The following is a 22,503-nucleotide window of genomic DNA, read 5'->3' as shown; positions in this document are numbered from 1 at the left end:
AGCAAGGGAGAGACAGAAGCTTTGGTTTCAGCGGGATGCAAACCCACAGAGCCAGCCTCAAGCAGGTACACAGGCTACCAAAGGCCCCTGCTTATCAACACCAGGCCACCCATTCTCTACAAGCCCCCCCCAGTCCTCACTCATCTGCAATATACTACAAAGTATTCTTGCTGGAATACTTCCACATCCCCCCACCTATGACTTCCTATAATACTTCTTCCTCGCCCACAAGCCTCAGCTACTCATTCCCAGTGCTAGGCAGGAATACTGCTGAGGTCCAGTTCCAAGGACACCAGGCAGGGTAGCAGGGGCTGAGCATCAGAACAAACAACGAGAACACACAAAGTTCTTGCTCTACAGCACATCCATACACTCCATACAAGAGAGATGGACCTCAAGACTGGGTGGCCCAAGTCATAACAATGAATACAGCCAAGCTAAAGACCTGGCCCTTGTGAAGGCCAAGTATGTTGTGAACTTCATTTAGCCCTAAACTGGAGGCATGCACAGCACATTTGGGGAAACCACAGGGCCTCAAACAGCTTCTTATTCATCTCATGCAGCAGTTTTCCTCTGCGTCTGCTTGTATACAAGCCTGACCCCAAAACTGCCCCGTGGTACATGCTTGCTTGGGCAGGACACTCAAGATCATGTGCTGTAAGGGCTGTCTACAAGGCATGCAATCGTGCTGACTCCAGGACAGGGAATTAGCAGGCAGGAGTTGCAGGGGCAGTGTCTTGTGGGCAGTGCTGCTGCCATAGCTGAGCACTTGAACACAAGGTGCAGATTCCTCTATCTCTCTGGATAGGCAGGGCCCCAGCTGCCCTAAAGAGAGAACCCACTCTTCCCATCCCAGAGGGAGGCAGTAATGGAAGCTCTGTTCCCAAAAGCAGCGAGCACACGTGATGGGAACCTCAGATCCTGCTAAGGAAATGTGAGGAGTGACCAGCCCCAACCCAGTGGGAGAGCCCAGCAGCGGGACAAGCAGCGTGTGGACTGGCTGATGCACAGCATGGGCTGTGACTGAGGTCCGTGTGGGGCCACTACAGCTGCTGCTTTCAGCCTGCAGATAAACAAGCCCTCCAACTGCAGAGCACAGTGTTGCTTTGGACTTCTCTAAGCACATGAGGAAGAGAAATCATGCTGTCACATCACACAGGTCCCAAAGCACCAAGCACGCACCCAACAACAGATTTCCATGGGTCCAGACACAAAGCTGTTCCCCACAATTCCCAGAGAATCCAAGCGTACTCTCCTTTCCACATGTATTTCTGTTCTGTGGGGTGTTTTTGGGAGGGGAAAGTAAAAATCTGGGTACTACAGACTTTCTCAGGGAACTAGGAATAAAATGCACACGGACCCATTCCACACTGACCCTGCCTCTGCTACAGCAGCAGAACCTCATGGTAGCGGGTGACTGTTCCCTCAGTAATTTTGGGATATGGAGTCATATCCTAGAGGGACCATCAGGAAGGACGAGTCTGTTGGTACTAATCACTTCCTTACTGAGAGCTGTATGGACAATGAACCCACCTTACAATGCCCAGACCTGTTCATCACAGGGCAGCAAAAGAGGTGGAAGAAAATGACCATGAGGCAAAATTCCAGCTTTCAGATGAAGGCAAATCATCAACTTCCTCTCCCTCCTTTGCCTCAATACATTATTCTGCAGGAAAGCTACAGACTGCTTTGCTCTCCCCTAAGGTTTCCCCTGGCATTAATTAATGTGAAGTTATTAAATGTGCATCTTTAGTAAAGGGAAGAGATGGCCAAGGCAGAGTTGATATACACATGGGACTAGTCCCTGCACCAGCCTGCCAGGAGAGCACGCAAACTGTTCCTGGATGCCATATAACAAATACAGGCACACCACCAGTAATAGGATGTACCATATGCTTTGAGTTCACACACCCCGAGGAATAAATAATTGCACAGAAAGGCAAATTTATGCAGAGTGTAAGAGACACGTTTGAAATTACCCAGTCAGTATTTATCAAGCCAGCAGTTGACATAAACCACACTAACACAATTCTCCCCTTACAGAGTTATCAACCACAGCTCTGGTGTTTACAACACGCAACTTCTTGAGGGGAACAAGGACAGAGCTAAGCAGCAAGGTAGCACGATCACACACGGAGCTCTGCGAGGCTGCAGCATCAGGCAGACACGGAAGCTCCAACACCCACAAGCACATTACACAATTACTAAACCCAGCACTACAAAAACACCTTTCAAGCCGATAAGAAAGGAGTGATGTGTGCTGTGTGGGAGACAGCAGGAAGTCACCTTCATTCCAGGCATCAACTTAGCTGGAGGAGGAGACCACAGGAATTCTGCTGCACACGTGCCTGACTTGTCTGAAGCATACAGCTGATACACATTTAGATCCGGATCAACCCTCAGCTTTTGTAGGTGCAGTCCTACCTCAGTGAGTGTTCTAAAAGGGTTTTAAACTTGCTCACAGCACAAAAGAGGTCCGCTGTATGCTAGGGCATTGGAGCACTCACAGGCTGTAAAACTGACCTCCAAGAACAGACTGGAAAGCCTTCTGTAAAATACAGACCAGTGTCTCAGGTGTGCTGCTGGGCCATCACTGTTGTCGTCCAGTTCCTGTGACAGCGCTGCACCTCCAGCATAGGCCGAGTTGCAGCAGAGCTCTGATTGTCTCTGGTTCCTCCTTCAACGCATACACGACAAGCATAAGAGTTGGTAGGAAAAGAGGAAGACCTCTTGAAAAGGTGTGGAGAAGCACTCAAGTACTGAACAACCCCCAAAATCAATATGTTGGGTGACATGGTTTAGTGTGAGGTGTCCCTGCCCATGGCAGGGGGGTTGGAACAGGATGAACTTAAGGTCCCTTCCAAACCAAACCATTCTATGATTCTATAGCTTGTATCTTCAGGCTTCATTTCCTCAAGCCCTAGTTTAGAATACCCTAATCTCCTTTGCTTGGTTTAGCATAATAAGACTTCTACCAAATACAACAACCAAATAAAGGCTTTTGCATATTAACAGCTTCTATTCTGTATGTTGATCTCTCATATCCTGCTGCACTGCTTCATTCAGTCACTCACAGCAGTTTGATGTTTATCCAACTCTACATAATAGACACAGTCACATTGCTTTGATAATACCTTTTAGTAGAGATTTCTAAGCCCTCCATTAGTCACCTTTACTCCCTACTTTGCTTACACAAACCATTAGACTGAAGTAGACGTATAATGGAATGTGCCCAGGATAACTGGGCAAGGGATGAAAACACACACAGCCAACTGCAGGCCTCTAAAGCACTAGAGAGCATCCTCTGCCCTACCAGAGGCGCTGATACAAACCAGCATTTACACACCAAAATGAGCATCTTCCCTGCATCAAGATATCAGTGGGGAACCATGGATTTTTCCACCTCCTAAGGAATTGCTCTAGCTATATGGAGACTACAAGGATCAGGCTTTGAAGAACCACTGGATCCAAATAATCCCTTGGCTTGTGCTTTTCCCTTTATGAAATAAAGGTTCCTTTACTTTCAGCATTTATGCTGCTCAATGCCTGCCTTACACATGCAGGCCCCATAAAACAGGCTCACAGAAAAGTAATGGGAAGCAGAAGTACGCTAATGTAATCTGAACTGGAGCTAACCTTGTTTGTGTGCAGTGCTGATGATGAAAGGGGTTGTCAGCAAGGGAAGAGATAGGAAAGCAGGACATAGACATTGTGATAAAACCAGGCTGTGGGGCTCCTGGCTCCAGAACGACTAGAGAAAGAGCATCAGAGTGATACAACATCATCCAAGCTCAGCAGGAACCACAAGTAACAGCCAGAGAGAGGGAAAGAGGAGCTCAGGCAAAAGCAGCTCAAGAGAAATGGAAATGCAAAGCCATACCTCATTCTGGAAGCACAACAGTATCACTAGAGAGGGGCGGAGGAACCTCAGGGAGTAACAAAAGCATCCGACGGGAGGGAGGCATAAAGAACCTTGCTTGGTGGAAACTTTCAAGCAGGCTTTTAGGCGAGTTTAACAATCAATCAACTGCTTTCAGTATTGGCTGAGGAAGCATCTAGTGGAAAACAGCGTACTTAGTGGTTAAAGCAAGAGCTTGAAACTGACAACTTGCAAGGTTCCATTGCTAACACTGACAACTGTTGGATGCACGACTTCAAGCAACAACTGCGGTTCTGTTTTCTCATATGCACAAGTATATTTCACAAAGGATGCTGCAAGGCTTCAGTTCTGGCAAGGTGACTTGGGATCTCTGCGCTTTTGCTGTTACTGCTAGGACAGGCAGGGGCTGGGAGTTGGAGGGAGTTGTGATAAATGAAAGCTTCTAGCTGAAGAGGTCACTGAAATTTGTCTCTTTCAACTGCTCCAATGTGCGGACAAGACCAGAAACCCAAGTGCATCTTGCTGAGGAAAACAGAAAATAAACTGTTTCTAACGACCTTCCACTGCCACATTCAACTTCACTTCCAGGTTCCCGCCTCAAGCACATACAACACACCACACTTAGAGACTCTCTTTGGAGAAGTCTTCCTCAGGCCCTGCCAAAACAGACAATCCAAACCTAACCCACAGCAGTTACACGCACCTCTGTTAGCGACCGACCCAGGCAGCACAACTGCAATGTCAGTGCAGGTACGATGATGGCCAGATGTGGCCAGGCAAGCCAAACCCCTCATTGCAGTACCAAGGTGGCAAGCGCCAAACCCTTCAGGTAAACACCAGGCAGGAAGCCCAGCAGGACACGATCCCCCCTCCAGCAGCCCATGGGGCCGGTCAGCAGGATGACACGAGTGGCTACCATCCAATTCCTGACCAAACCCAGACACATCACCGCCATCCACCCACCTTGGAAACGGAGAGGAGCGCTGCTGCAAGCATCTGTTCCTGCGGGGAGGGGGGTGCACGGCTTCAAGGACTGACCCGCAAGGCAGCTAAAACCTCCCCCCCGCCCCGAGCCTCCAAGCGCGCCGCACTCACACAGCAGCGCTGCTCCCCCCGAGGCACGCAGTTTGTTAAAGGAGCCGGGGCACTCACCGGGGCAAACAGCACAGACACACACGTAGCGGGGGGACCGGGAGCACAGCGCGAACCGCGGGGACCCCGCCGGGGCCGCGGCAATGGGTGCGATGCGCCCCGGCCCGGTGTGGGGACCGGCGGCCGCTCCTGCCGGGCCCCGCTCCTCCTCCTCCTCCTCCTCCTCCCCGCCGCTGAGAGCTCCCCCCCGCCCCGGCCCCAGCTTCCCCCCCCCCCCGCCCCGGCGCTCACCTCCCTGCTCGCGTCTCCCCCTCTCCGGCCCGGCCCCGCTGCCGCTGGTGCGGGCGGCACCGCCCCGGCATCGCCTGCAATGGGCCGCGGGAGCGCGCACCACCGCCCGGCCCCCCGGTACCCGCGCCCCGGGTACCCCGCGCCGCGCACATGGAGCCCCGCACTGCGCACCGCTGAGCCCGCAGCAGCCCCGCACTGCGCGCATGGAGCCCCCGCACCGACCGCGCACCACTGACCCCGCGCTGCCTCTGCTGGCCCCGCACCGGTCCTTTCTGTCCCGGGCCCCAGTAACCGAACAGTAACACACAGTAACCGCGCAGCAGGGACGCGGCACCGTGCTCCAGCACTGCAGCACCGCAGAGCAGGGACCCTCTGTCATCGTCACGCACAGGTCACCCCAGCTATGCGCTGCACACCAGCGACCTGGGCAGCACTGGTTTAAGCAGCCCAGGGCAATGCAACAGCCCCAGGAGAATTTGCCTGGCAGGAAAGCACAGAAAATGGCCAAAGCTGCCACCATCCTGATGCAGCTGACATGGTGGATGTACCAGGGACACTGCTGGCAACACCAGACAACGGCTCCATTATTACCACAGTTGCAGGTCTAGCTATAGGACACAGTGCTGAAGACAGGCCCTAAATACATACATATGTATAAACCTAAACACAGAGGGGATTTAAAAGGGTTTGGGATTCACTCCATCCCTGGAAAGGGCTCCTTTGACAACCTCGACCATGCACTTGTTTTTAATTCATCTGGGAAGTTTTGTGGAATAAATACCCTCTTTAACCTGCCAGAGGGGAGACTGAGATGAGCTCTTAGGCAGAAGCTCTTCCCTGTGAGGGTGCTGAGGCGCTGGCACAGGGTGCCCAGAGAAGCTGTGGCTGCCCCATCCCTGCCAGTGTTCAAGGCCAGGTTGGACACAGGGGCTTGGAGCAAGCTGCTCTAGTGGAAGGGGTCCCTGCCCATGGCAGGGGGCTGGGAATGGGTAAGCTTTAAAGTCCCTTCTTTCCAAACCATTCTATAACAGGGAAGATCCCAAGTCAAGGAGAGTCAAGTGATCTGGGGACAAGGAGAAACACCTCTAAGACAGGCGAGGTGCCCGCAGGGCCCAAGGTAGAAGCACTAGGTTGTAACACTCCTGGTGTTCTCACTAGCACTATAGGAGAGGGGAACCCAGCACAGCTTCATCTGCTGGCAGACGCACAGGCAATTGAACCTTACCTTTTTCTCCAACCTGATGTACAGGCTCCTTGGCTGCAGGGAACCCCCAAACCCAGCACCCATGGCAGAGGGGTCCATCCCACCAGTGCCCCAAGGGTCGGCGACTTCTCAGTGCGTCACCCTTCTGCACAGAGCATCCCTCTGACTCGTCACGGGCAATCAGCGGCGATTCCCCAAAGCAGCAGCAGATGGGGATAAGAAACGTTTCCAGGGCTCAAAGACAGCCTCTCCTCCGTCTCATTAAATTTGCAGCAGCAATTAGGTACCCAAAGAGCATCTGAAAGCTCACTTGAAAAGATCTCTCTTTTCACACATCTCCTCTTGCACTTGAGAAGTGCCCGCTGTACTTTGGGTCTCAAATAATTAGAGACTGTGAACCTGGGTTTGTGCTTTTAAGTATTTCACTTCTTCACATGGAAACAACCGACCTCGGTACAGGACACAGCTAATGTTAGCACATTGCCCCCACTGGTCCCCCCCAAATCATCATTTTCCCTAAAGTTTCTCCTGCTGAAGGCAAGTGATTAAGGTATAAACTCCATTTTTTTCCACATTAGAATCCAAATAAAAACTCATTATTCTTGCAATCTGACTCACTTTTATGTCCCTGAACATTACTACTTGGCAACACAGACATCTTGCCTTCAGTACAAAGTGTGACTATTGAAACGTTCATTCTTCATCTCCATTTGATTCTACTACCATGTCTTAATGTGACCTTTTAAAGCTCAAACTGTCTATTTTAAACCATCAGCCCTGACATGTGCTGATGATATTTTTAAACAGACTGTTTACAGGAATTCTGGTTTCTGTTCTGCTAGGGTTTTTTTTCCTCCTTTTCAACAGCTTTTCTACTCATCTCCACGTTCCACATACAGGGCTGTACCGAACCCTGACAGGACATTTGCCCACCCGGCCTCTGAGAAGCTGGACAGCAGAAACCATAAGGAAGGGAAAAAGGAACTAGAAGTCAGGAAAAATAGTTGCCACCTGCTAGGTTAAAGATCCGAGACCTCCAGGAGGAACAGAAGGAGAGCTCAGTCAGTTGCTTTTCCTCTCTTATTGACAACAGAACAGTGCCAATACGTTTGAAGAAAACACTGCTAAGGCGGCCAGTGTCATCCATGTGGTGTTTTAACAAGTGCATCCAATATGAGGCTGGGCATGCCAGTTCAAAGAGACCACCACCGCACCATGCCAATCAGGTATACATTTACCCACAGTTGTTCATAAAACACTCTGTAAGGTTAATTTTGCACTCTCAGCTCAAGTTCTCCTACCACGCCGTGGGCATGGGCTCCATGTCACTTGTCCCAGGGAATTTGCCAGAAATGCTGATCCGTGCTCCTGCTGAGCCAGGGATCAGGCTTGTCCTGCTAGGCAAATGATGCAGAGCCCAGTGTAGCGCTCCCAACTGCTGTGCCATGATCCGAGTTTTACAGAACTCGGTTATTAGGACATTGCAAAGGAGCAAAGAATGGCCGCTGTTTGCATAATTGATGGGCAATAGGGACTGCCTCTAAGCTCTGCCACAGGGACATGGCAGCTCTGTCCCCAGTTCAGAGCCCTCCAATAACAAAAGATAAGGCAAAGTGCAACAACGACAGCTTGACTCCAAGTAAGCACCAGGCAAAGACAACTGAGTACCTAAAACAGATATGGACGTAGCTGCTGGATAACACAAATTGCCTTTCATTTAAAAAGTTAGCATTTGCCATGCATAAATGAATGCACTTGGAAGCAAGAAGGGATGTTCTCTCAGACTGCGCTACTACCCTGTGTAGTGCATTACTGCGCTGTGGACTGCCCAGGGTTAACATGAAGCTGCAGAGAGCACAAAGACAAACGGATAGGAGGAAAGGGAGGATGAGTTTTCAAACATCCTGCATCACACAACTCCCTGCTCAGGGTATGAGTCTTTGCAGGATAAGGAGTGCCCAGAGCTCACAGGAAAGAGGGAGAAATCCCTGTGGATGGGGATACATACCCTGCAGGGCTTGGCTGGGGCTAAGGGCTGCTGTCCATTATATATTTCTTAAAGCCAAATCTAAAGTGCAATTTTCTTCCTATCTTATGGCTGCGCCCAGTTTCAATGACTACTCACATTAAACCTTCTTTTTATACCCTTTTTCTTCAACAAAAGCCACTTTTGAGCCCTTTCTCTTAATTACGAGTCTTTCATAGCTCCACCCCTTGGCATTTATCCTCACCTCTTTTTTCATGTTGTTTCCTCTCTTCACTGCTCCAGGTACACCGTTCTGGTACACCCGCTCACCACCTCAGCATCTGTGTGTGCAGTGGGCACGGCTGGAAACACTGGCAGTACAGCTCCTAACCGTCTCCCTTCCAAAGCCCTCCTCTACACCAGTTTGCTGCATGAGAAACACAGCTAACGTTCATAGCCTAGATGAGGCATCTGGCCAGCTTTTGGAGGAGAAAGGAACAGGGGGAGAAAGAGGAGGATGACAACAAGCAAGCGTAACCACAGTATTTACAGGACTGCCCAGCAAGAACGTTTTCAACTGCCAGTGGAGCACCTGGAGAGCAAACCACCATACCTCAGGACCACTGGGTCCTAAGCCACAAAGATGTTGGCAACCTTAGTAAACAGTAACGCTTATGAAGCTGTATCCATCGCTTCTACAGACAAGGCTAGAAGCAGCCTCTCTTACCCTGCACTTACAGGGGTATGGGGTAAACAAACAAACAAAAACCCCACCAAACTCACCGCATCGAATTGCACCACAAAACAAACAGGAAGCCAGAGCAGTTTTAGGAGAGCTGAAACTATTTGCTCCATGTGGTTAACACCCCCCAACAGGTGGGAAACCACGTTTCTGCTTCAGCTATGCAGTTACAGCTGGTAACTTGCTCTTATTTTAAAGTCAAAAGAGGGTTTTTTTTTGGCAACAAGCTCTGAAATAGCTGCATGAAGTGTACAACACTGATCTGCACTGGCTACCACAGAGGTGAGCAGCAGAGCTCACCCATGCAAGCGCAGCCACAGGATACATCCCTTGACGAGAAATGCCTGTGGCCAAAACAAACACTGCTTCAAGATTTGAAGATCAGTCGCTTTTTGCATCTTACACAAAGGGTCTTTGTGCTACAGCATAATGCTGCACTGCTACGGGCTTTTCATTCTCTGTTGGGGTTGCTTTAAACACGCACACACACACATATATATACACACACTTGGGGAACCTAAGCTCTCTTGCAAAGCAAGTGTGCACACCGAAGGGAAGTTAGGATGTCAGGATAAACTGTATGAAGTGTTTTAACTGCACCTTACAGCCTCCAACTGCTGCCCACGTTCATTTTCCTGTTTTGAACTTTCTAATTCTCCATCTTCAAATAGGCAGAGCTACCGCAGCCTTATCAATTACAATGAACTTCATAAACAGGTGAATACTGCTCTATTTTATAGATGCTTATTCAAGTAGGACACAACATAAAAGATGAGGGGAAGAGCTTCATCACTTTGAAGATCAGTGCTAGTGCTCTAAGGAAAGTACTGATTAACCTAAACCAGCTGCAGATCCAAAACCTCCTAAATTTTCCTGGGGAAATTCAGATATGAATTCCAGTTTTAATGTCAAGCCCCATATGATTATTCACACTATGTCAGCAGTGTGGTAGGATGTTAGAGAACACATAAACTTCTCAACTAGCCAGACTTACATAGTGTATGAGCTGTATAGGAGGTGATGGTGAATTATTAGGGGGTGGGATTCAAGGATCCAAGCAGCCTGTTTGTTCAGATTAATTGGCCAAAAGTTGAATGGGGGAATAATGGAAAAATCCGGTTAAATCTCTGGTGTCTTTGTTAAAGGAGTTGTTTTATTAGGATAATATGAATTTACTTGTTGAACATCTAAACATTTAGTGAGGAGAAGGAGAAAGAAGAAAAGCGGAGGAAATAGGGACTTAAAAAAGAAATTAGGTTCACAAGAACTGGAGCAGTTTGAGAGGTGACTGAGCAAAGGCCATCAAGTACAGTGGGACCCATGTCTGGTGGAAATGTAAAGAGATGATGGACAATGACCATACAGGGAAGAGCTGCAAGGAAGCTGATCCCACAGTTCCTATGGTAACGCTGCCTCCTGCCAGGGTTGAGGAAGGGAATCCCATCTCCGTGCACTGCTAGCTTGTCACATCCTGAAGCACACATCTGCAACCAACTCTGAAACAGATGTTGGTTTTCTCCTGTTTTCACCTGTGCTCAAGCAACCTTCCCAGGGGAAGGATCTTTCTCCATAGAAAAATGCAGCAGTAATTCCATAGCTTGGACCTGGGGACAGCTGAATGCTCAGTGCTGAGAACGTAATGGTTTTTCTGTCAAGAACAAGGCCACAGTTTGCTTGGCGACACTGCCACAAGAGAGATTCCAGAGAAGAAAACCATGATAAAACCCCAGCATGTTTTCTCTTTCTTTGATGGACACGCATTCAAACAAAAGACTCCCCAAGTGAAACCCCATGAACTGTACAGGAGGTGATGGTGAATTATTCATCACCTGATGATTCAGGTGGGGTTCAAGGACCCGAGCAGCCTGTTTGTTCAAAGAGCTTCTGAAATAGTTTCAAGCCTGGGCACCCTGAATGACAGAGAGAAGGAAAAATGATGACAAAGGTACTCTGCTCTCTTGCTGAAGGCCAGAATGGCACCATTTGGTGTCCTTGCCCAGACAAAAATACCTGTTTATTTGCGCGAGTACATATTTGAAGGAAGAATATTGCAGACTTGAGAACAAAGAATTCATCTATGACTTCCCCATCAGTGTTTGCAGAGGGAAAACAAGCAACAAGAACTGACCTGAGTTAGCTGGAGCAAGCAGCTCAGATTCCTGTCTTCATCAGCAGCAATACCAAGGGATTTCTGAAGGAGAAGAATCCCTGGAGGCAGCTCTCTTTCGGAGGTTATCAAAATGAACAAGGAGCCTTCGTTTGATACCTCCTTGGCTGTTTCTCCATTGGAATCTCAATGTTACAACCTCTGCCTGTGCCGAAGTATTGTGTTACGGAAAAAGCAAGTTCTCTTACTTGGTGGTGTTGCATGCAGCACCACATCCCAGAGAACAGAGTCAAATGCTTGATAGGAGGAGATGCTACTGACCCAGTTCTGTGAGATACGTGAGCCCACAGCTATATCAGGGATACAGCTTGAGTTACTGACTGCAAAAATGCAAGGTAAAATGGTTTGGGGAAAACCACACAAAACCAAACCAACACCAACAAAAATCCCCACCAAAATTACACATCCTGCTTTGAAAACCAGATGCTTTCAAGGACGGGACCTGGAGTAAGGTACTCATGTTAAACTGCTCATACTGGCACTGATGCCACAGCTTTTAGTAAGCTGTTTCACCTGCTTTTCTCTGTGTTCTACAGGGCATTTTGTGAAGTCTTTGGTGGTGCTACACGGGTTCAAAGCATCCATGTCTCAACACAGGATACCATTGACTTATCACTCTAAAACATAATTGCACACATACGCACAGCATTTTTACACACACACAAGGAACGCCTCTCAGAACCTCACTTCTGTTGGGGATGGGTTTTGGATGCAAAACCAAAGAATGTCAAACACAAATGGACACAAGCTGCATCCCTTTCCTATTGGTCCTTCAGAGGGACAAACAACTTTCCTCTGTTGTGTCACAAAACCGTTTCTTGGGAGTCCTTTCTGCAGAAACTGAGTGATCTATAAACCCACAGACTCCCATTATGAGCTGTAACTGCCTGTTCAACCAAAACACCCTGTTTCAGCTTGAAATTACTATTAGGGGATTCTGGACCCTTTCCTTTGCTACCAGAAGAAGAGCAGCACCAGTTTTCCCACACCGAGAAGCACTGTTCAAGTTCATGAGTGTTGGGTTCCCAAGAAATATAACCCCAGAGCTCAAAGTCAGAGCAGTACAACAAAGCCCTGCATCCAAGCTGGGAATTCTGGGGGTCCCTATTGACTGTTTCCAGTAAGCCCGGATCTCACCAACTGCAGCGTGGGTGGCTGTCTGCACCCTGAAGACACAGCCAGATGCAGGTGCCTTCCTCCACTAAGTATTTAGCTCAGCCTCATGGGTTTGTTGTATTTGGGTGGGTTTTGTTTGTTTTGCTGTGTTTGATGTTTAAAGTGGATATTCCAATCTAAACAACATTGGGAACCCAAACAAATACACATACACATCCCCCTCCCCGAATGTGTCACGTTACAAAATGAGGCAGATGCCAGTGACAAATGCCTGAAGAATTTTTTAGCAGCCACCTGAAAAATCACTTAAGAGTCAGAAATAAGCAGCGAAGGCCCTGGCCTGAGTCATCAGTGACAACAAGGAGAAAAGGAATGTGAAGAGTTTGTTTCTTCTGTGCTCAAATGAGAGAGGGCTTTGGGCTGAAAATGATTTGGTTTATTGTTAGCAGAGTAAAATTTCCATCTGTGACCAGGGGAATTTCCACCTGAGGCAGAGCAATGAAGATTCATTTACATAGCAGGAGGTAAAGCTACAGCTTCTACCCTGGGAACAGCGCTGAAGGAAAAACAAACTCTTTTTGGTAGCAGCAAAGTGCAAAGTTTTTGTCCTCAAATTTGGGGCCAGAAATAGATAATGTTTGTTTTCATTGAGCCTTGGACAGTTCTTACAAAGAAGAGCAAGATGTATTTCACAGAAGCAAACAGTCCAGCCAGCCTAAACAGAACTAGGACTGGGAAACTGTACCAGACAAGTATGAACTCTGCTAAGCACTTACACTACATGCTGCAAGGGTGAGTGTGCCTCTCAAAATAAAACAAAAGGCTTCACTGTTTATTATTGCAGTATCATCGTTTCAAATGTGGCACCAGCCAGGATTCGAGCAAGGTCAGGTCTCCCCTCACATCAGCAGGATGCACTTAAGCAGGTCTCCCCCTGCCCCTTTCCATGCTACAAACTCACTGCCTTAGATTCCCTTTCAGGACACTGGAACAGTAATGTTTAGTATTGGGTCACTTCAGAGAAGAGTTTTGTTCCTCCCTGTCTTCATTGCTGTTTTTTCTCCTATCGGAAAGGGGAAAACCAGAGTACCACAAACTAGTAAAGTCTTCAAAGTCAGTCACCTAAAACCAGAGATATAGGGGACTCTGGTGGGGAAGAGCCTTCAGGAAAGTTCTCCACCAGCCCAAAACAATCCCAGTATAGATATTGGCAGTAAATCACAGCCCGAGGGATAATTTCAAGGCAGTCCTTGGGATAGGTCCCCTAGCACATGGTTTGGTTGGGAAGAGCTGCTCAGAGCCAGGCTGGGGTCCAGTACCCAGGTAGGTTTTACAAGGGCAGGAATGGACATCTCCAGCAAAGCACAGGAGTTCTGCAAACCCAGCTGAGTGTGGATACACCCCTAGGAATAAACCTTCTTCCTATTAGGATGCTTAGCAGTGGCATCACCCTCCACATCCACTGTGTTACTTGGGTAAACGGGACACTTCCTATGGTAGTCAGCCATCAGCCTGACACTGTCGCACACGGTGGAGAGGAGCTGCCTATGAGCACACACAATGCCTTACATGCACATACAAAACAAGAGGTGAACTACATGCAAAACAGCAAAGCAAGACACACAGGAGGCACATTAAAGATATTATATGTCTATATATATAATATGTATAACATATACATATAAAGATATAAATATGATATTCTAATGAGCTATTGACAGAAACCCCAGCTCACTCCCATGTGTGTATCTTGTACCATGTCCTTTTGGGTCATCTGGAATCTTTATCCATAGTTGCAGAGTTTGCTGCTTTCCTTCTGCACAGGTTGGACGTCATGATTGCAGCCTGGAGTCTGCACATACAGGACATGCCGCTTTTCGCTGAGCAGACAGTCTTCATCCCAGTGGCTGCCTTCCAAAGCCAAAGCACAGTGTTCCTGGTAACTCACTTTCCCTCAACACCCATGGAAAAGTGAAACATCTTTTTTCCTTCAAGTTTCCAGGAACACCACTCTGCTCATTTCTCAGGCTTATTTCAAGGAAAACACTTAAAAGCTTGAAAATTAAGGGGGGAAAAGGGGTCCCACTCTGGTGGTTTACCTGAGTCTAGCACCTGTTGCTGCACAGATAAAACTGTCCATACTGGTAAACACCACTGAATATCAATTCAATTATCAGATCAAATGACAGCAGTTTCCATGTGCAGACTCCGAGTTGCTTACCAGAAGAGCCTGCACTCTATCTTCACATTTGTACATTTTACAGCCCTGAGTGATGAGGCTTCACCTAAGTGATTTTTCCATTTTAACAGAAGGAGAGCGACAGGACATGAATTACCCCTCACACACCTCTGCGTGTACAACTGCTCAGTCACTCGCATGGAGAACTGTGAGGATTTTAGCCTGAATTTGATGCAACTTTATTTCCACTTGGTCCTCAATAGCCAGCTTCTGTATTAACGAAAAGCACACAGCAACTCACACCCCTCTCTCTTCTACATCAGAAACGTTTCACTCTTCCCCAAACTGCCTGGAGCCCCTTTTCTAAATGCTATAGGCCTGTTCTGCACCATCACAAAGACCTTAAGTCCAGCCTTAACCTGGCACTAACAGGAATAAACCATCAAAAGCAGCCCTAAGGCGCCTGCTGCCTGTGGTGCTGCTGGGGGCTCAGCAAGATAACTTTGCATTGAATTTCCTATTTTATCTCCATGCTACCTGCAACAGGAAAAAACTCAACCACTCATTTCCTTCCTCCTACCCACTTTCTGTTTAGTGTTTTGAGTGACTTGATCTAAATTAGCTACAGTCGGGAGCCAGATTTTCAACCTGGTCTTCCAAAGGCCATGGGCAGAAAGACACAGAGCAAAGACAAAATGACAGGGGTGAGGAGAGGACAGTAACAGACACACAGAGCTAGCAGAGCTCGCCGGCAGCAAGAAGCATGATTCTTGGATGCCTACAGGAAGAAACCAAGTACACACTGCTGTCAGAAGGAGACTGACTGTGCCACACAGCTCATGCACAACTTCGGCAAGGTGATGCTTTCAGAATGAGGCTTGGAAATGTAATGGAAAAACTGAGTGAAATCTGTGCAGCCTCCTTCCATAAGCACCAGCTTCACTGGACGTGCTGTGATGTACAGTAATATTGCCAAAGCACGTTGCCAAGCCATGCTGCTTTGCACAAGTTAGAGAACAAAATGATCTGGAGTTCCCACTGGAGATACCAGAAAACACAGAAACCAGTTGAAAACATAAACTGAATACAGCCATTTGCTAAAGCACCACATGAGGGCATGTAGCTTGTTTCCAATGACCTGATCATAAACCCCTGCTTCTAGAAAGAGAAGGTTTGAAAGAAATGGCAACAAGAAACAAGGGACAAGAAAAGGGAACTATTCCATTAGTGTCAGCACTCTTTACCACCCCATTTCAAATCGGGAGCCACAGAGCCGCTCTCCCATGACAGAGAGCAGCAGGAACCATTGCTTGCTTTGCTCTGAGAGCTCAGAGATGCCAAGTCTTGTGGTAGATGTTTTGCTGGGAAGCACTGACTTCAACACTGTCCAAATAGCTTACAGCACAGAGCTGTCTGCAGCTGGGCAATCCCAGCACTGTCACCGGGGTGCAGATGCACACAACTGCAGACTGCATCAGCAACTGTTCTGAGCTGTGCAGGCTGGAGAAACGGGGAGCAAAAGCACAACAGGACTGACAGTGCCTTTGTTGTGGTTATCTGCTTGCTAGATGTGTGGCTCACTAGCGAGGTGCCCAACAGGTTCACCCCAGTGAGCATTTCCTGCCTGCTTCTATGGCCACCACACACCACCCACCTGCTCGTGTCAGGCTCCTTTGGGACCCTCTGGGGAGCAGAGATGCTCACTCAACTCTCTGAAGGAAAGGGGCCTCTAAAGACATTTCCTCCCCAATCCTAACAGCCCCCAACAAAAACATACCTATCTACTGCATGTGTGATCCCTTCAGTGGCAAAAGCAATTCACAAGCCCTTTGGCACTAAAAATATATCCTTCTTCCTCAGACTTCTCCTTTAACAGAAGCATTTCTCTTTCTGTGCCATTTCCCAGCCTGTCACACTGGTCTCTTTTACTAACTCACACGCTGGAACCAGACGAATGCCCTCTCACAACACAGAGCTCCTGATGATGCCATATGGGCTTTTAATGTCATGCCATTACAACCCCAGCCGCAGCACCCACTTACAGGCCATTCAGTGCTAGCAGGTCATGCCCTGACTATTCCTCCATGCACATTATTTATTTACCATTCTTCTCTTCCTTCAATGCTTTATTGATTGCTGCTGCTTACTCTCTTGAACCCTGCTTGCGCATTCCCTGTGTCGGGAGGTCAGATGCAGCAGCAGGGGAATGGAGGTTACCAACTGCTTCCTGAAACACCAGAGTCTTTTCCCTGTGGCCACATAAAGACCCACACAGCAAGCTTGAGGATTGGAGTTGCTCCCTCATTAGCAAACGATAAAGACCCAAACCAATCACCCCCTCATCTTTCTTCACCAGCAAGAGCCCACGGAGATTTGAAAGGTATTTTGCCAAGGGAGATGCACAAGTACATACATCTGATCTCATTCCCAAAATGAGGAGCTCCTGTCCCCTATGGCTCTTACCTCTACTGAACCTTTATCTCTGATAAGGACCCCACAGCATGCTTGGTGATAACAGTTCACCTGGCTCACAGAACAAAGTCATCCCCTCCAGGAACTTCACATAGCAAATGACCAGCCACAGCACAATCGAGCCTTGATTAATTTTGTATCACCTTCTTATGACCAGCGTTCCCACCTCATGGCCAGATGGTTGTGCCTGCTACTTGGCTGTACTTCAGAGACCTTGTAGCTACAAGCTGGCATGTTCTGGACTGAACAAGCCCAGTGAACAGTGCTCCCACCATCTAGGTCCAGGGGAAAGTCATCTTCCTCCATGCTGGCAGCACCGAGTGTGAATTGCCCAGCGGTACTCCCCACTTGCTCCCTCGGGATCAGGCTTGTGGCAGAAAATTGAAACCAGTGGCACTGCTTCTCTTATGTTGCGAAAAACAGAGGAAGAGGCCATAAAAAGAAGCAGCAATAAGTGATGCTGAAAACAGTGTTTTCCTTTGCTCTGAATGAGGAGTCAGCAGCCCTGATTGCATGCGTGCAAATTCCCCCAAAGTTTCCCTGAAACTTTCCACTACACGGAGGCGACTGAGCTCTAGTAAAGACACCCATTAAAGTCTTATGCTGATACTTGTTTATTTACTTCAATTCAGATCTGTTGGATCTTATCACGGGTGACTGAATCACCCTCTACTACACATGTGTAGCTGACTCTCCCTGAAGGAAAGGAGCACATCAGCAGTTCTGCAGCTTGCAAGTGCTCAGAAGTCATCCGGCTCCTCCCTGCAGTGCTTTCCTCCCCTTTTCAGCTGGCTGCCTAAAGTGAGGAGAGAGCATCTGCTATATTGTAGACAGAGGAGCCTGCAGACTTGTCATGGGAAACAAACCCAGGAGAATAATGACCCTAGGAATTAATCCAGAAGACGGGAACAGGCATCGCTGTGAAATCACCAATGACAAAGTTGCACTGGGCACGCAGCAGAGCCTCACTGTTCAATCTTATTCACTACATCCTTGTGTGGCAGCAGACAGCTCTGCCCACAGATCAGAGACCACAGCATTACAGTGCAAAAATCATTCATGTGCTTGCTGGTGGCTCTGGATGGGAACTGTAAAATGAAGGAGAAAATTGAATCCTAATGGAACCCTGTTCCTGCCATTTGGGAACCTGGACCGAGCAGCATTCCAGCCAGTTCCTTTACAGCCCTGGTACCAATTCATATACTGGAAAAAAAAAACCAGGCAATCCTTCTCCATAAACATTTGCACAGGCTGCTCTTGCCTCCTCTTGTACCACTGGTCATACCCGGTACCACTGGGAACATCTGTGGAAAAGCCACAAAAATGGCATTTAAACTATAGGAGCCTTTGGTGGGAGCCAAGAGTGGGCAGCTTCAATGAGGAGATGTCCCCTCCCTCCTTGCCCTAATGTGCATATGCAAAGCTCATACATCAATTTTTCATTTCTGTCCCCAGCTACTGAATAAAGGGGTGCTTTACCCAATTCCCCTTCCTTTCCTGTCTACTGAAGCCCTATCCCTCCATGCCTTGGCAGCTGTTTTTCTTCTCCTCCCTGCCCATTTGCCTGCTGTTGTCTTGCTAATTATTTTTACAAGGCTTAATAATTGATGCAATCTTGCCCATTTTTCATCTCCTTCCTACAGCACTGTCTGGCAAGAAGGAGCTCCAGGAGCAGCTGTGCTCAGTTGGCTGCCCATCCGCCTCCTGCGGAGCGGGATCATTGCCAGAACAAGACTTTGCAACCTAATCCTCTATCTACCTTCCTCTGGACCCTGCAACTGTTATCCAGAGGAGCAGCTTTTGAAGTTATTCAGCAAACCAAGGTGCTGATGTCACCAATAAAAACAGCATCTCAGAAACACCCATTTGTCTCGTGCCTTGAACCAGAGTTATCTGCATCCACCCAGCTCCATTCCTCAAATATTTGCTTGGAGAGAACGTATCTTACTGGCAGAGAAGGCAGCAAGAGTGATTTCCGATTAAAAATCATCTCCCATTCTGCAGCAGTCATGCTGACTGGAGCACGGGACTTCTGCCTCTTTCTAAAGCACATGTTGTTGAACAAGAACACAGATCAGACACTAAAGCGAACACGATACTGGTCCTATATGGCAGGACAGCTTCCTCAACCCTGCAAGTTATTGATCTACCAAAGGGGAGTTACAGATTTAACCTGTGTAGACTCACTCATGGTAAGTCTGTGGGAGACTGGAAAAATGTCTTCGAACAGCAGCATTAACAAGTCCTGCTCAGGAGAGGGCTCTGCTACAGGCGTGACTCAAGCAGGACGCCTCATGGTGCAGTTTCCTCATCCCAGTGATATCCCAGACATCACTTTCTTCACATTTTGCCTTTTACCGATGAGCAAACAGACCATTTCCCCCTCTCAAAACAGAAAGGAGAAAACCAGCAGTAAACACAGGAATTACACTGACAGCAGAGTTCCTAATGCAGTTTCTTTGTTTTGTATGACTGCCGTCAGGCATCTGAAAAAGAGAAGTTGCATCTCAAGATTCCTCAGTTCTTTGCAAGCTGTTAGCTCTTGGCTGAGACTCTGGGAATCACATCCCTGAGCAGTTCAGCCTTCTGCAGCAGTCAGCACTGGTGCTTCATCCTTGAGCATCATCCTGGCGCTGACTACATCTGACTGATTATCACAAGATGTCTAAGGATAGGAGAAACTCTTGTGCGCGTTCAAGAGCAGCTGGGGGAGACAACTGCCAAACAGGAAAACTGAAGGACAGCCCTGCTGCAATCCTGCAGCAAGGAGCACATGCACACCACAGCACCGCCTCCTCAGAGCCACTTCTGTAGTACACAAAGGCAGGATCACAAGGCAGGAATAGACAAGCATCTTTCCCAGAGCCTGCACCCGGCCCCGTAGCAAGTGTTGGCAGAGGCTTCTTCCAGCCCACTACCCTCTGCCCGCTGCCCTCCTTGCTGCTTGCAGCGTGCTGTTTCAAAGAGCAGCGGGCTATAAAAACAGGAAGCCATGCAGAGGAGAGAGAGAATACAGATTGAGGCACGGAGCTGCAGCACCAGCAGCTCCCCCAGCACGCACCCCACGCTCCCGTCCCTTCCCACCCCCTTACCACAGGCCACCTTCTCGGTGAGAAACGCTCTGAGTGCTCTGATGGGAAACCGCTTACGGCCAGAGAGCCACCGAGGGAGGGGAAACCCAGCAGCATGAAGGGAAATGCATCTCACTCGACTCCGCTGGGCTTGGAGGCGGAGGGGGAAGAGGTGGGAGCGCGGTTGATGTTACGAGAGCCAGACTGAACCCACAGGTATTAGCGGTTCCTGGAGTGTCTGCTATACTCTGCTACCAGCACAGGTCCTAGCACACGCTGCCTGCTTGCGCGGGGTGGAAAAGGCAGGACTGACCGTGAAGAGCTCCCATTATTGCCATCTCTGCTTTAGGAGGCTGGGCTAGTGGGGACCACGCAGTGGCAAAGGGCCTGCTCCAGATCTGTGTGGGGTCTGCAGCCTCCCTGCCGCGCTCACAAAGATGCCAAACTGCAGCCAGCATCTGCCTTCCAATGCAGAGAATGACAACCAAGGGACGTCAGGGAGGGGAAAACACACTGGAAAGGGTGCAGCGCACATCTGGGGCAGTGGGACCTGTTCCTTACCTCCCTCCAGACAATGCCTGAAGCATCATTTCCCATACATTCCCCTCGTAGAGCCTTGCTCCTCTTCTGAGGACTGGGATTACTCCCTGCCTCCCCTTCTCCAGAGTTACTAACCCTTTGCTGGCCCTTCCACCACCACCACTGTTAGCCACCACACTGAGTTCAGATTTGCAGCTTCAAATACCTACTGAGGACCATTATACAAACCATCTGAGCTTCATCTGTGACCTCCTGCATCAAAACAGCTCTTAGCATCATTTTTACACCCATATATAACCCGGTTAAGGAATAAGGATTCTGAGTCACATCTCTATTGAAGAGCTTGCCTACAGCTCTCAACATTCACAGCTCTCCCAATTCACAGTCTGTTGGCAACTTCTGACAGAAAGGTTTCTATTTTACAGGAGTCTTCACTGCTCTCACCCTTATCTTTGCAGTCTTCTACATTAGGCTGAGACATTAAAAGGCTGGAGATAAGGAAACAACAGTTAAGGGCAAAAACACTAGCAGGGGACAGAAAGTCCCAGCAAACCACTGACAAACAAGAAAAGACCCTGGCTTCCATCTCATATAAAGTAATTCCAACTTTGTATCTGCAGGTAACCACATCCGTGTTTATGTCAATCAAGTAACTGGATAAAACAAAAGGAAAAGAGGCAATGTCACAGGAATCCTGGTGATGCTGAAAACAAGGGGAAAAGCCCAACACAAAACACAGCCTGGTTAGTGCTTCTGGAGACCAGTGCTCAAGGTTTAAAGTGAATGCAGGTGGGATAAGCATGCATAGCCTGAGCCATAGTGGGTAACTATTCACTACATGAAGCTGCAAAATGACCTAGCACATCCCATTGTAACAGCTCAGGATCAATTATAGGCCATCTCCCTATGCTGTTCTTAGCTTAGATGTAAAGGACTTTTGACAAAATCCAACTCCACACCATGCACAGGCAAACTGGCCTTTTCTACTGTTAACAACACATAAACCCATTATTTTACTTGCTAAAACCAAAGGGGGAAGGAGTGAAGACAGATGCGAGGCAACAGCGGAAAAGAATTAAACAGTCTGATATCTACTGGTGGGAAAGGGGAATTCAGTATTTTCTTAGGCATTTTCAAAGCCTCTGCCCTGCTTGCAGAGGGATATGCTGCGCTGAGGTTTATTTATAAATCCTATAAGAATGTTGACCTAGGGCTATAACTTGAAGAAAAATAAGCAGAGGTCAAGTTTGCCGAATGCAGTCACAAACCCAAAAGAGGCTTACAGTAAACCCCTCTGCTGAGAGAGGGATGCAAAACACAGGAGAGGTCCCAGTGCTTCCAAGCTGCTAAAAAAGCCACACAGACCATGAGCAATCCCCCTGGTTTAAATGGAGCCAACATTGTAGTTTTCTATTCCAGCCACAGAAGATGGAGAGCAGGGGACGTGTGTGAGGGTGCATGGATGAGACTGAGAGGTATTCACAGCACCTCCCTTTGCTGGCAGAGCTGGCCAGTGAGGCTTCCCAGGCTTTTAGGTTATTTGGTTTGTCTTTTTAAACACCTGATGAAGATAAATGCTCCTACAAGCAATGATTCAGAGCAGGACCTTCATCTAAATGCTCTGAATCATTCTTTGGAAGAGACAATTGTAAGAGCCTCTGGAGAAGGCAGACAGCTAGAAGAGATGATTAACTTCTGTGGCGTTCCCATCAAGATACCCATGTCAGAGACATTAACTGTTTGCTATTGGCACTGTGGTTCATTAGCCTAACCTGCTCAGGAA

At 48.2% G+C, this 22,503-nt stretch overlaps 1 protein-coding gene across 2 annotated transcripts in view; it reads right to left on the bottom strand.

Moving 5' to 3' along the window:
- Nucleotides 1-20,223, bottom strand: part of PIK3CD (phosphatidylinositol-4,5-bisphosphate 3-kinase catalytic subunit delta) — a 40,124-nt gene extending 19,901 nt beyond the window's left edge. The window contains exon 1 of one of the 2 annotated variants that reach the window (XM_062604350.1): nucleotides 20,202-20,223. The gene's annotated coding sequence lies outside the window, so the exon portion shown is untranslated. Of the gene's footprint in view, nucleotides 1-4,843; nucleotides 4,936-20,201 lie in introns of those variants that run through there. The other variant, XM_062604341.1, reaches the window with a different exon arrangement.
- Nucleotides 20,224-22,503: the final 2,280 nt, after the last annotated feature.

This window comes from Pezoporus occidentalis, unplaced genomic scaffold (genome assembly GCF_034315485.1).
Source record: "Pezoporus occidentalis ecotype Australia unplaced genomic scaffold, CSIRO_AGI_Poc_V1 ctg119, whole genome shotgun sequence".
NCBI lineage: Eukaryota > Metazoa > Chordata > Aves > Psittaciformes > Psittacidae > Pezoporus > Pezoporus occidentalis.
Note: the sequence above shows the minus strand (reverse complement) of the source record. Positions and strands in the feature narration are given on the sequence as shown.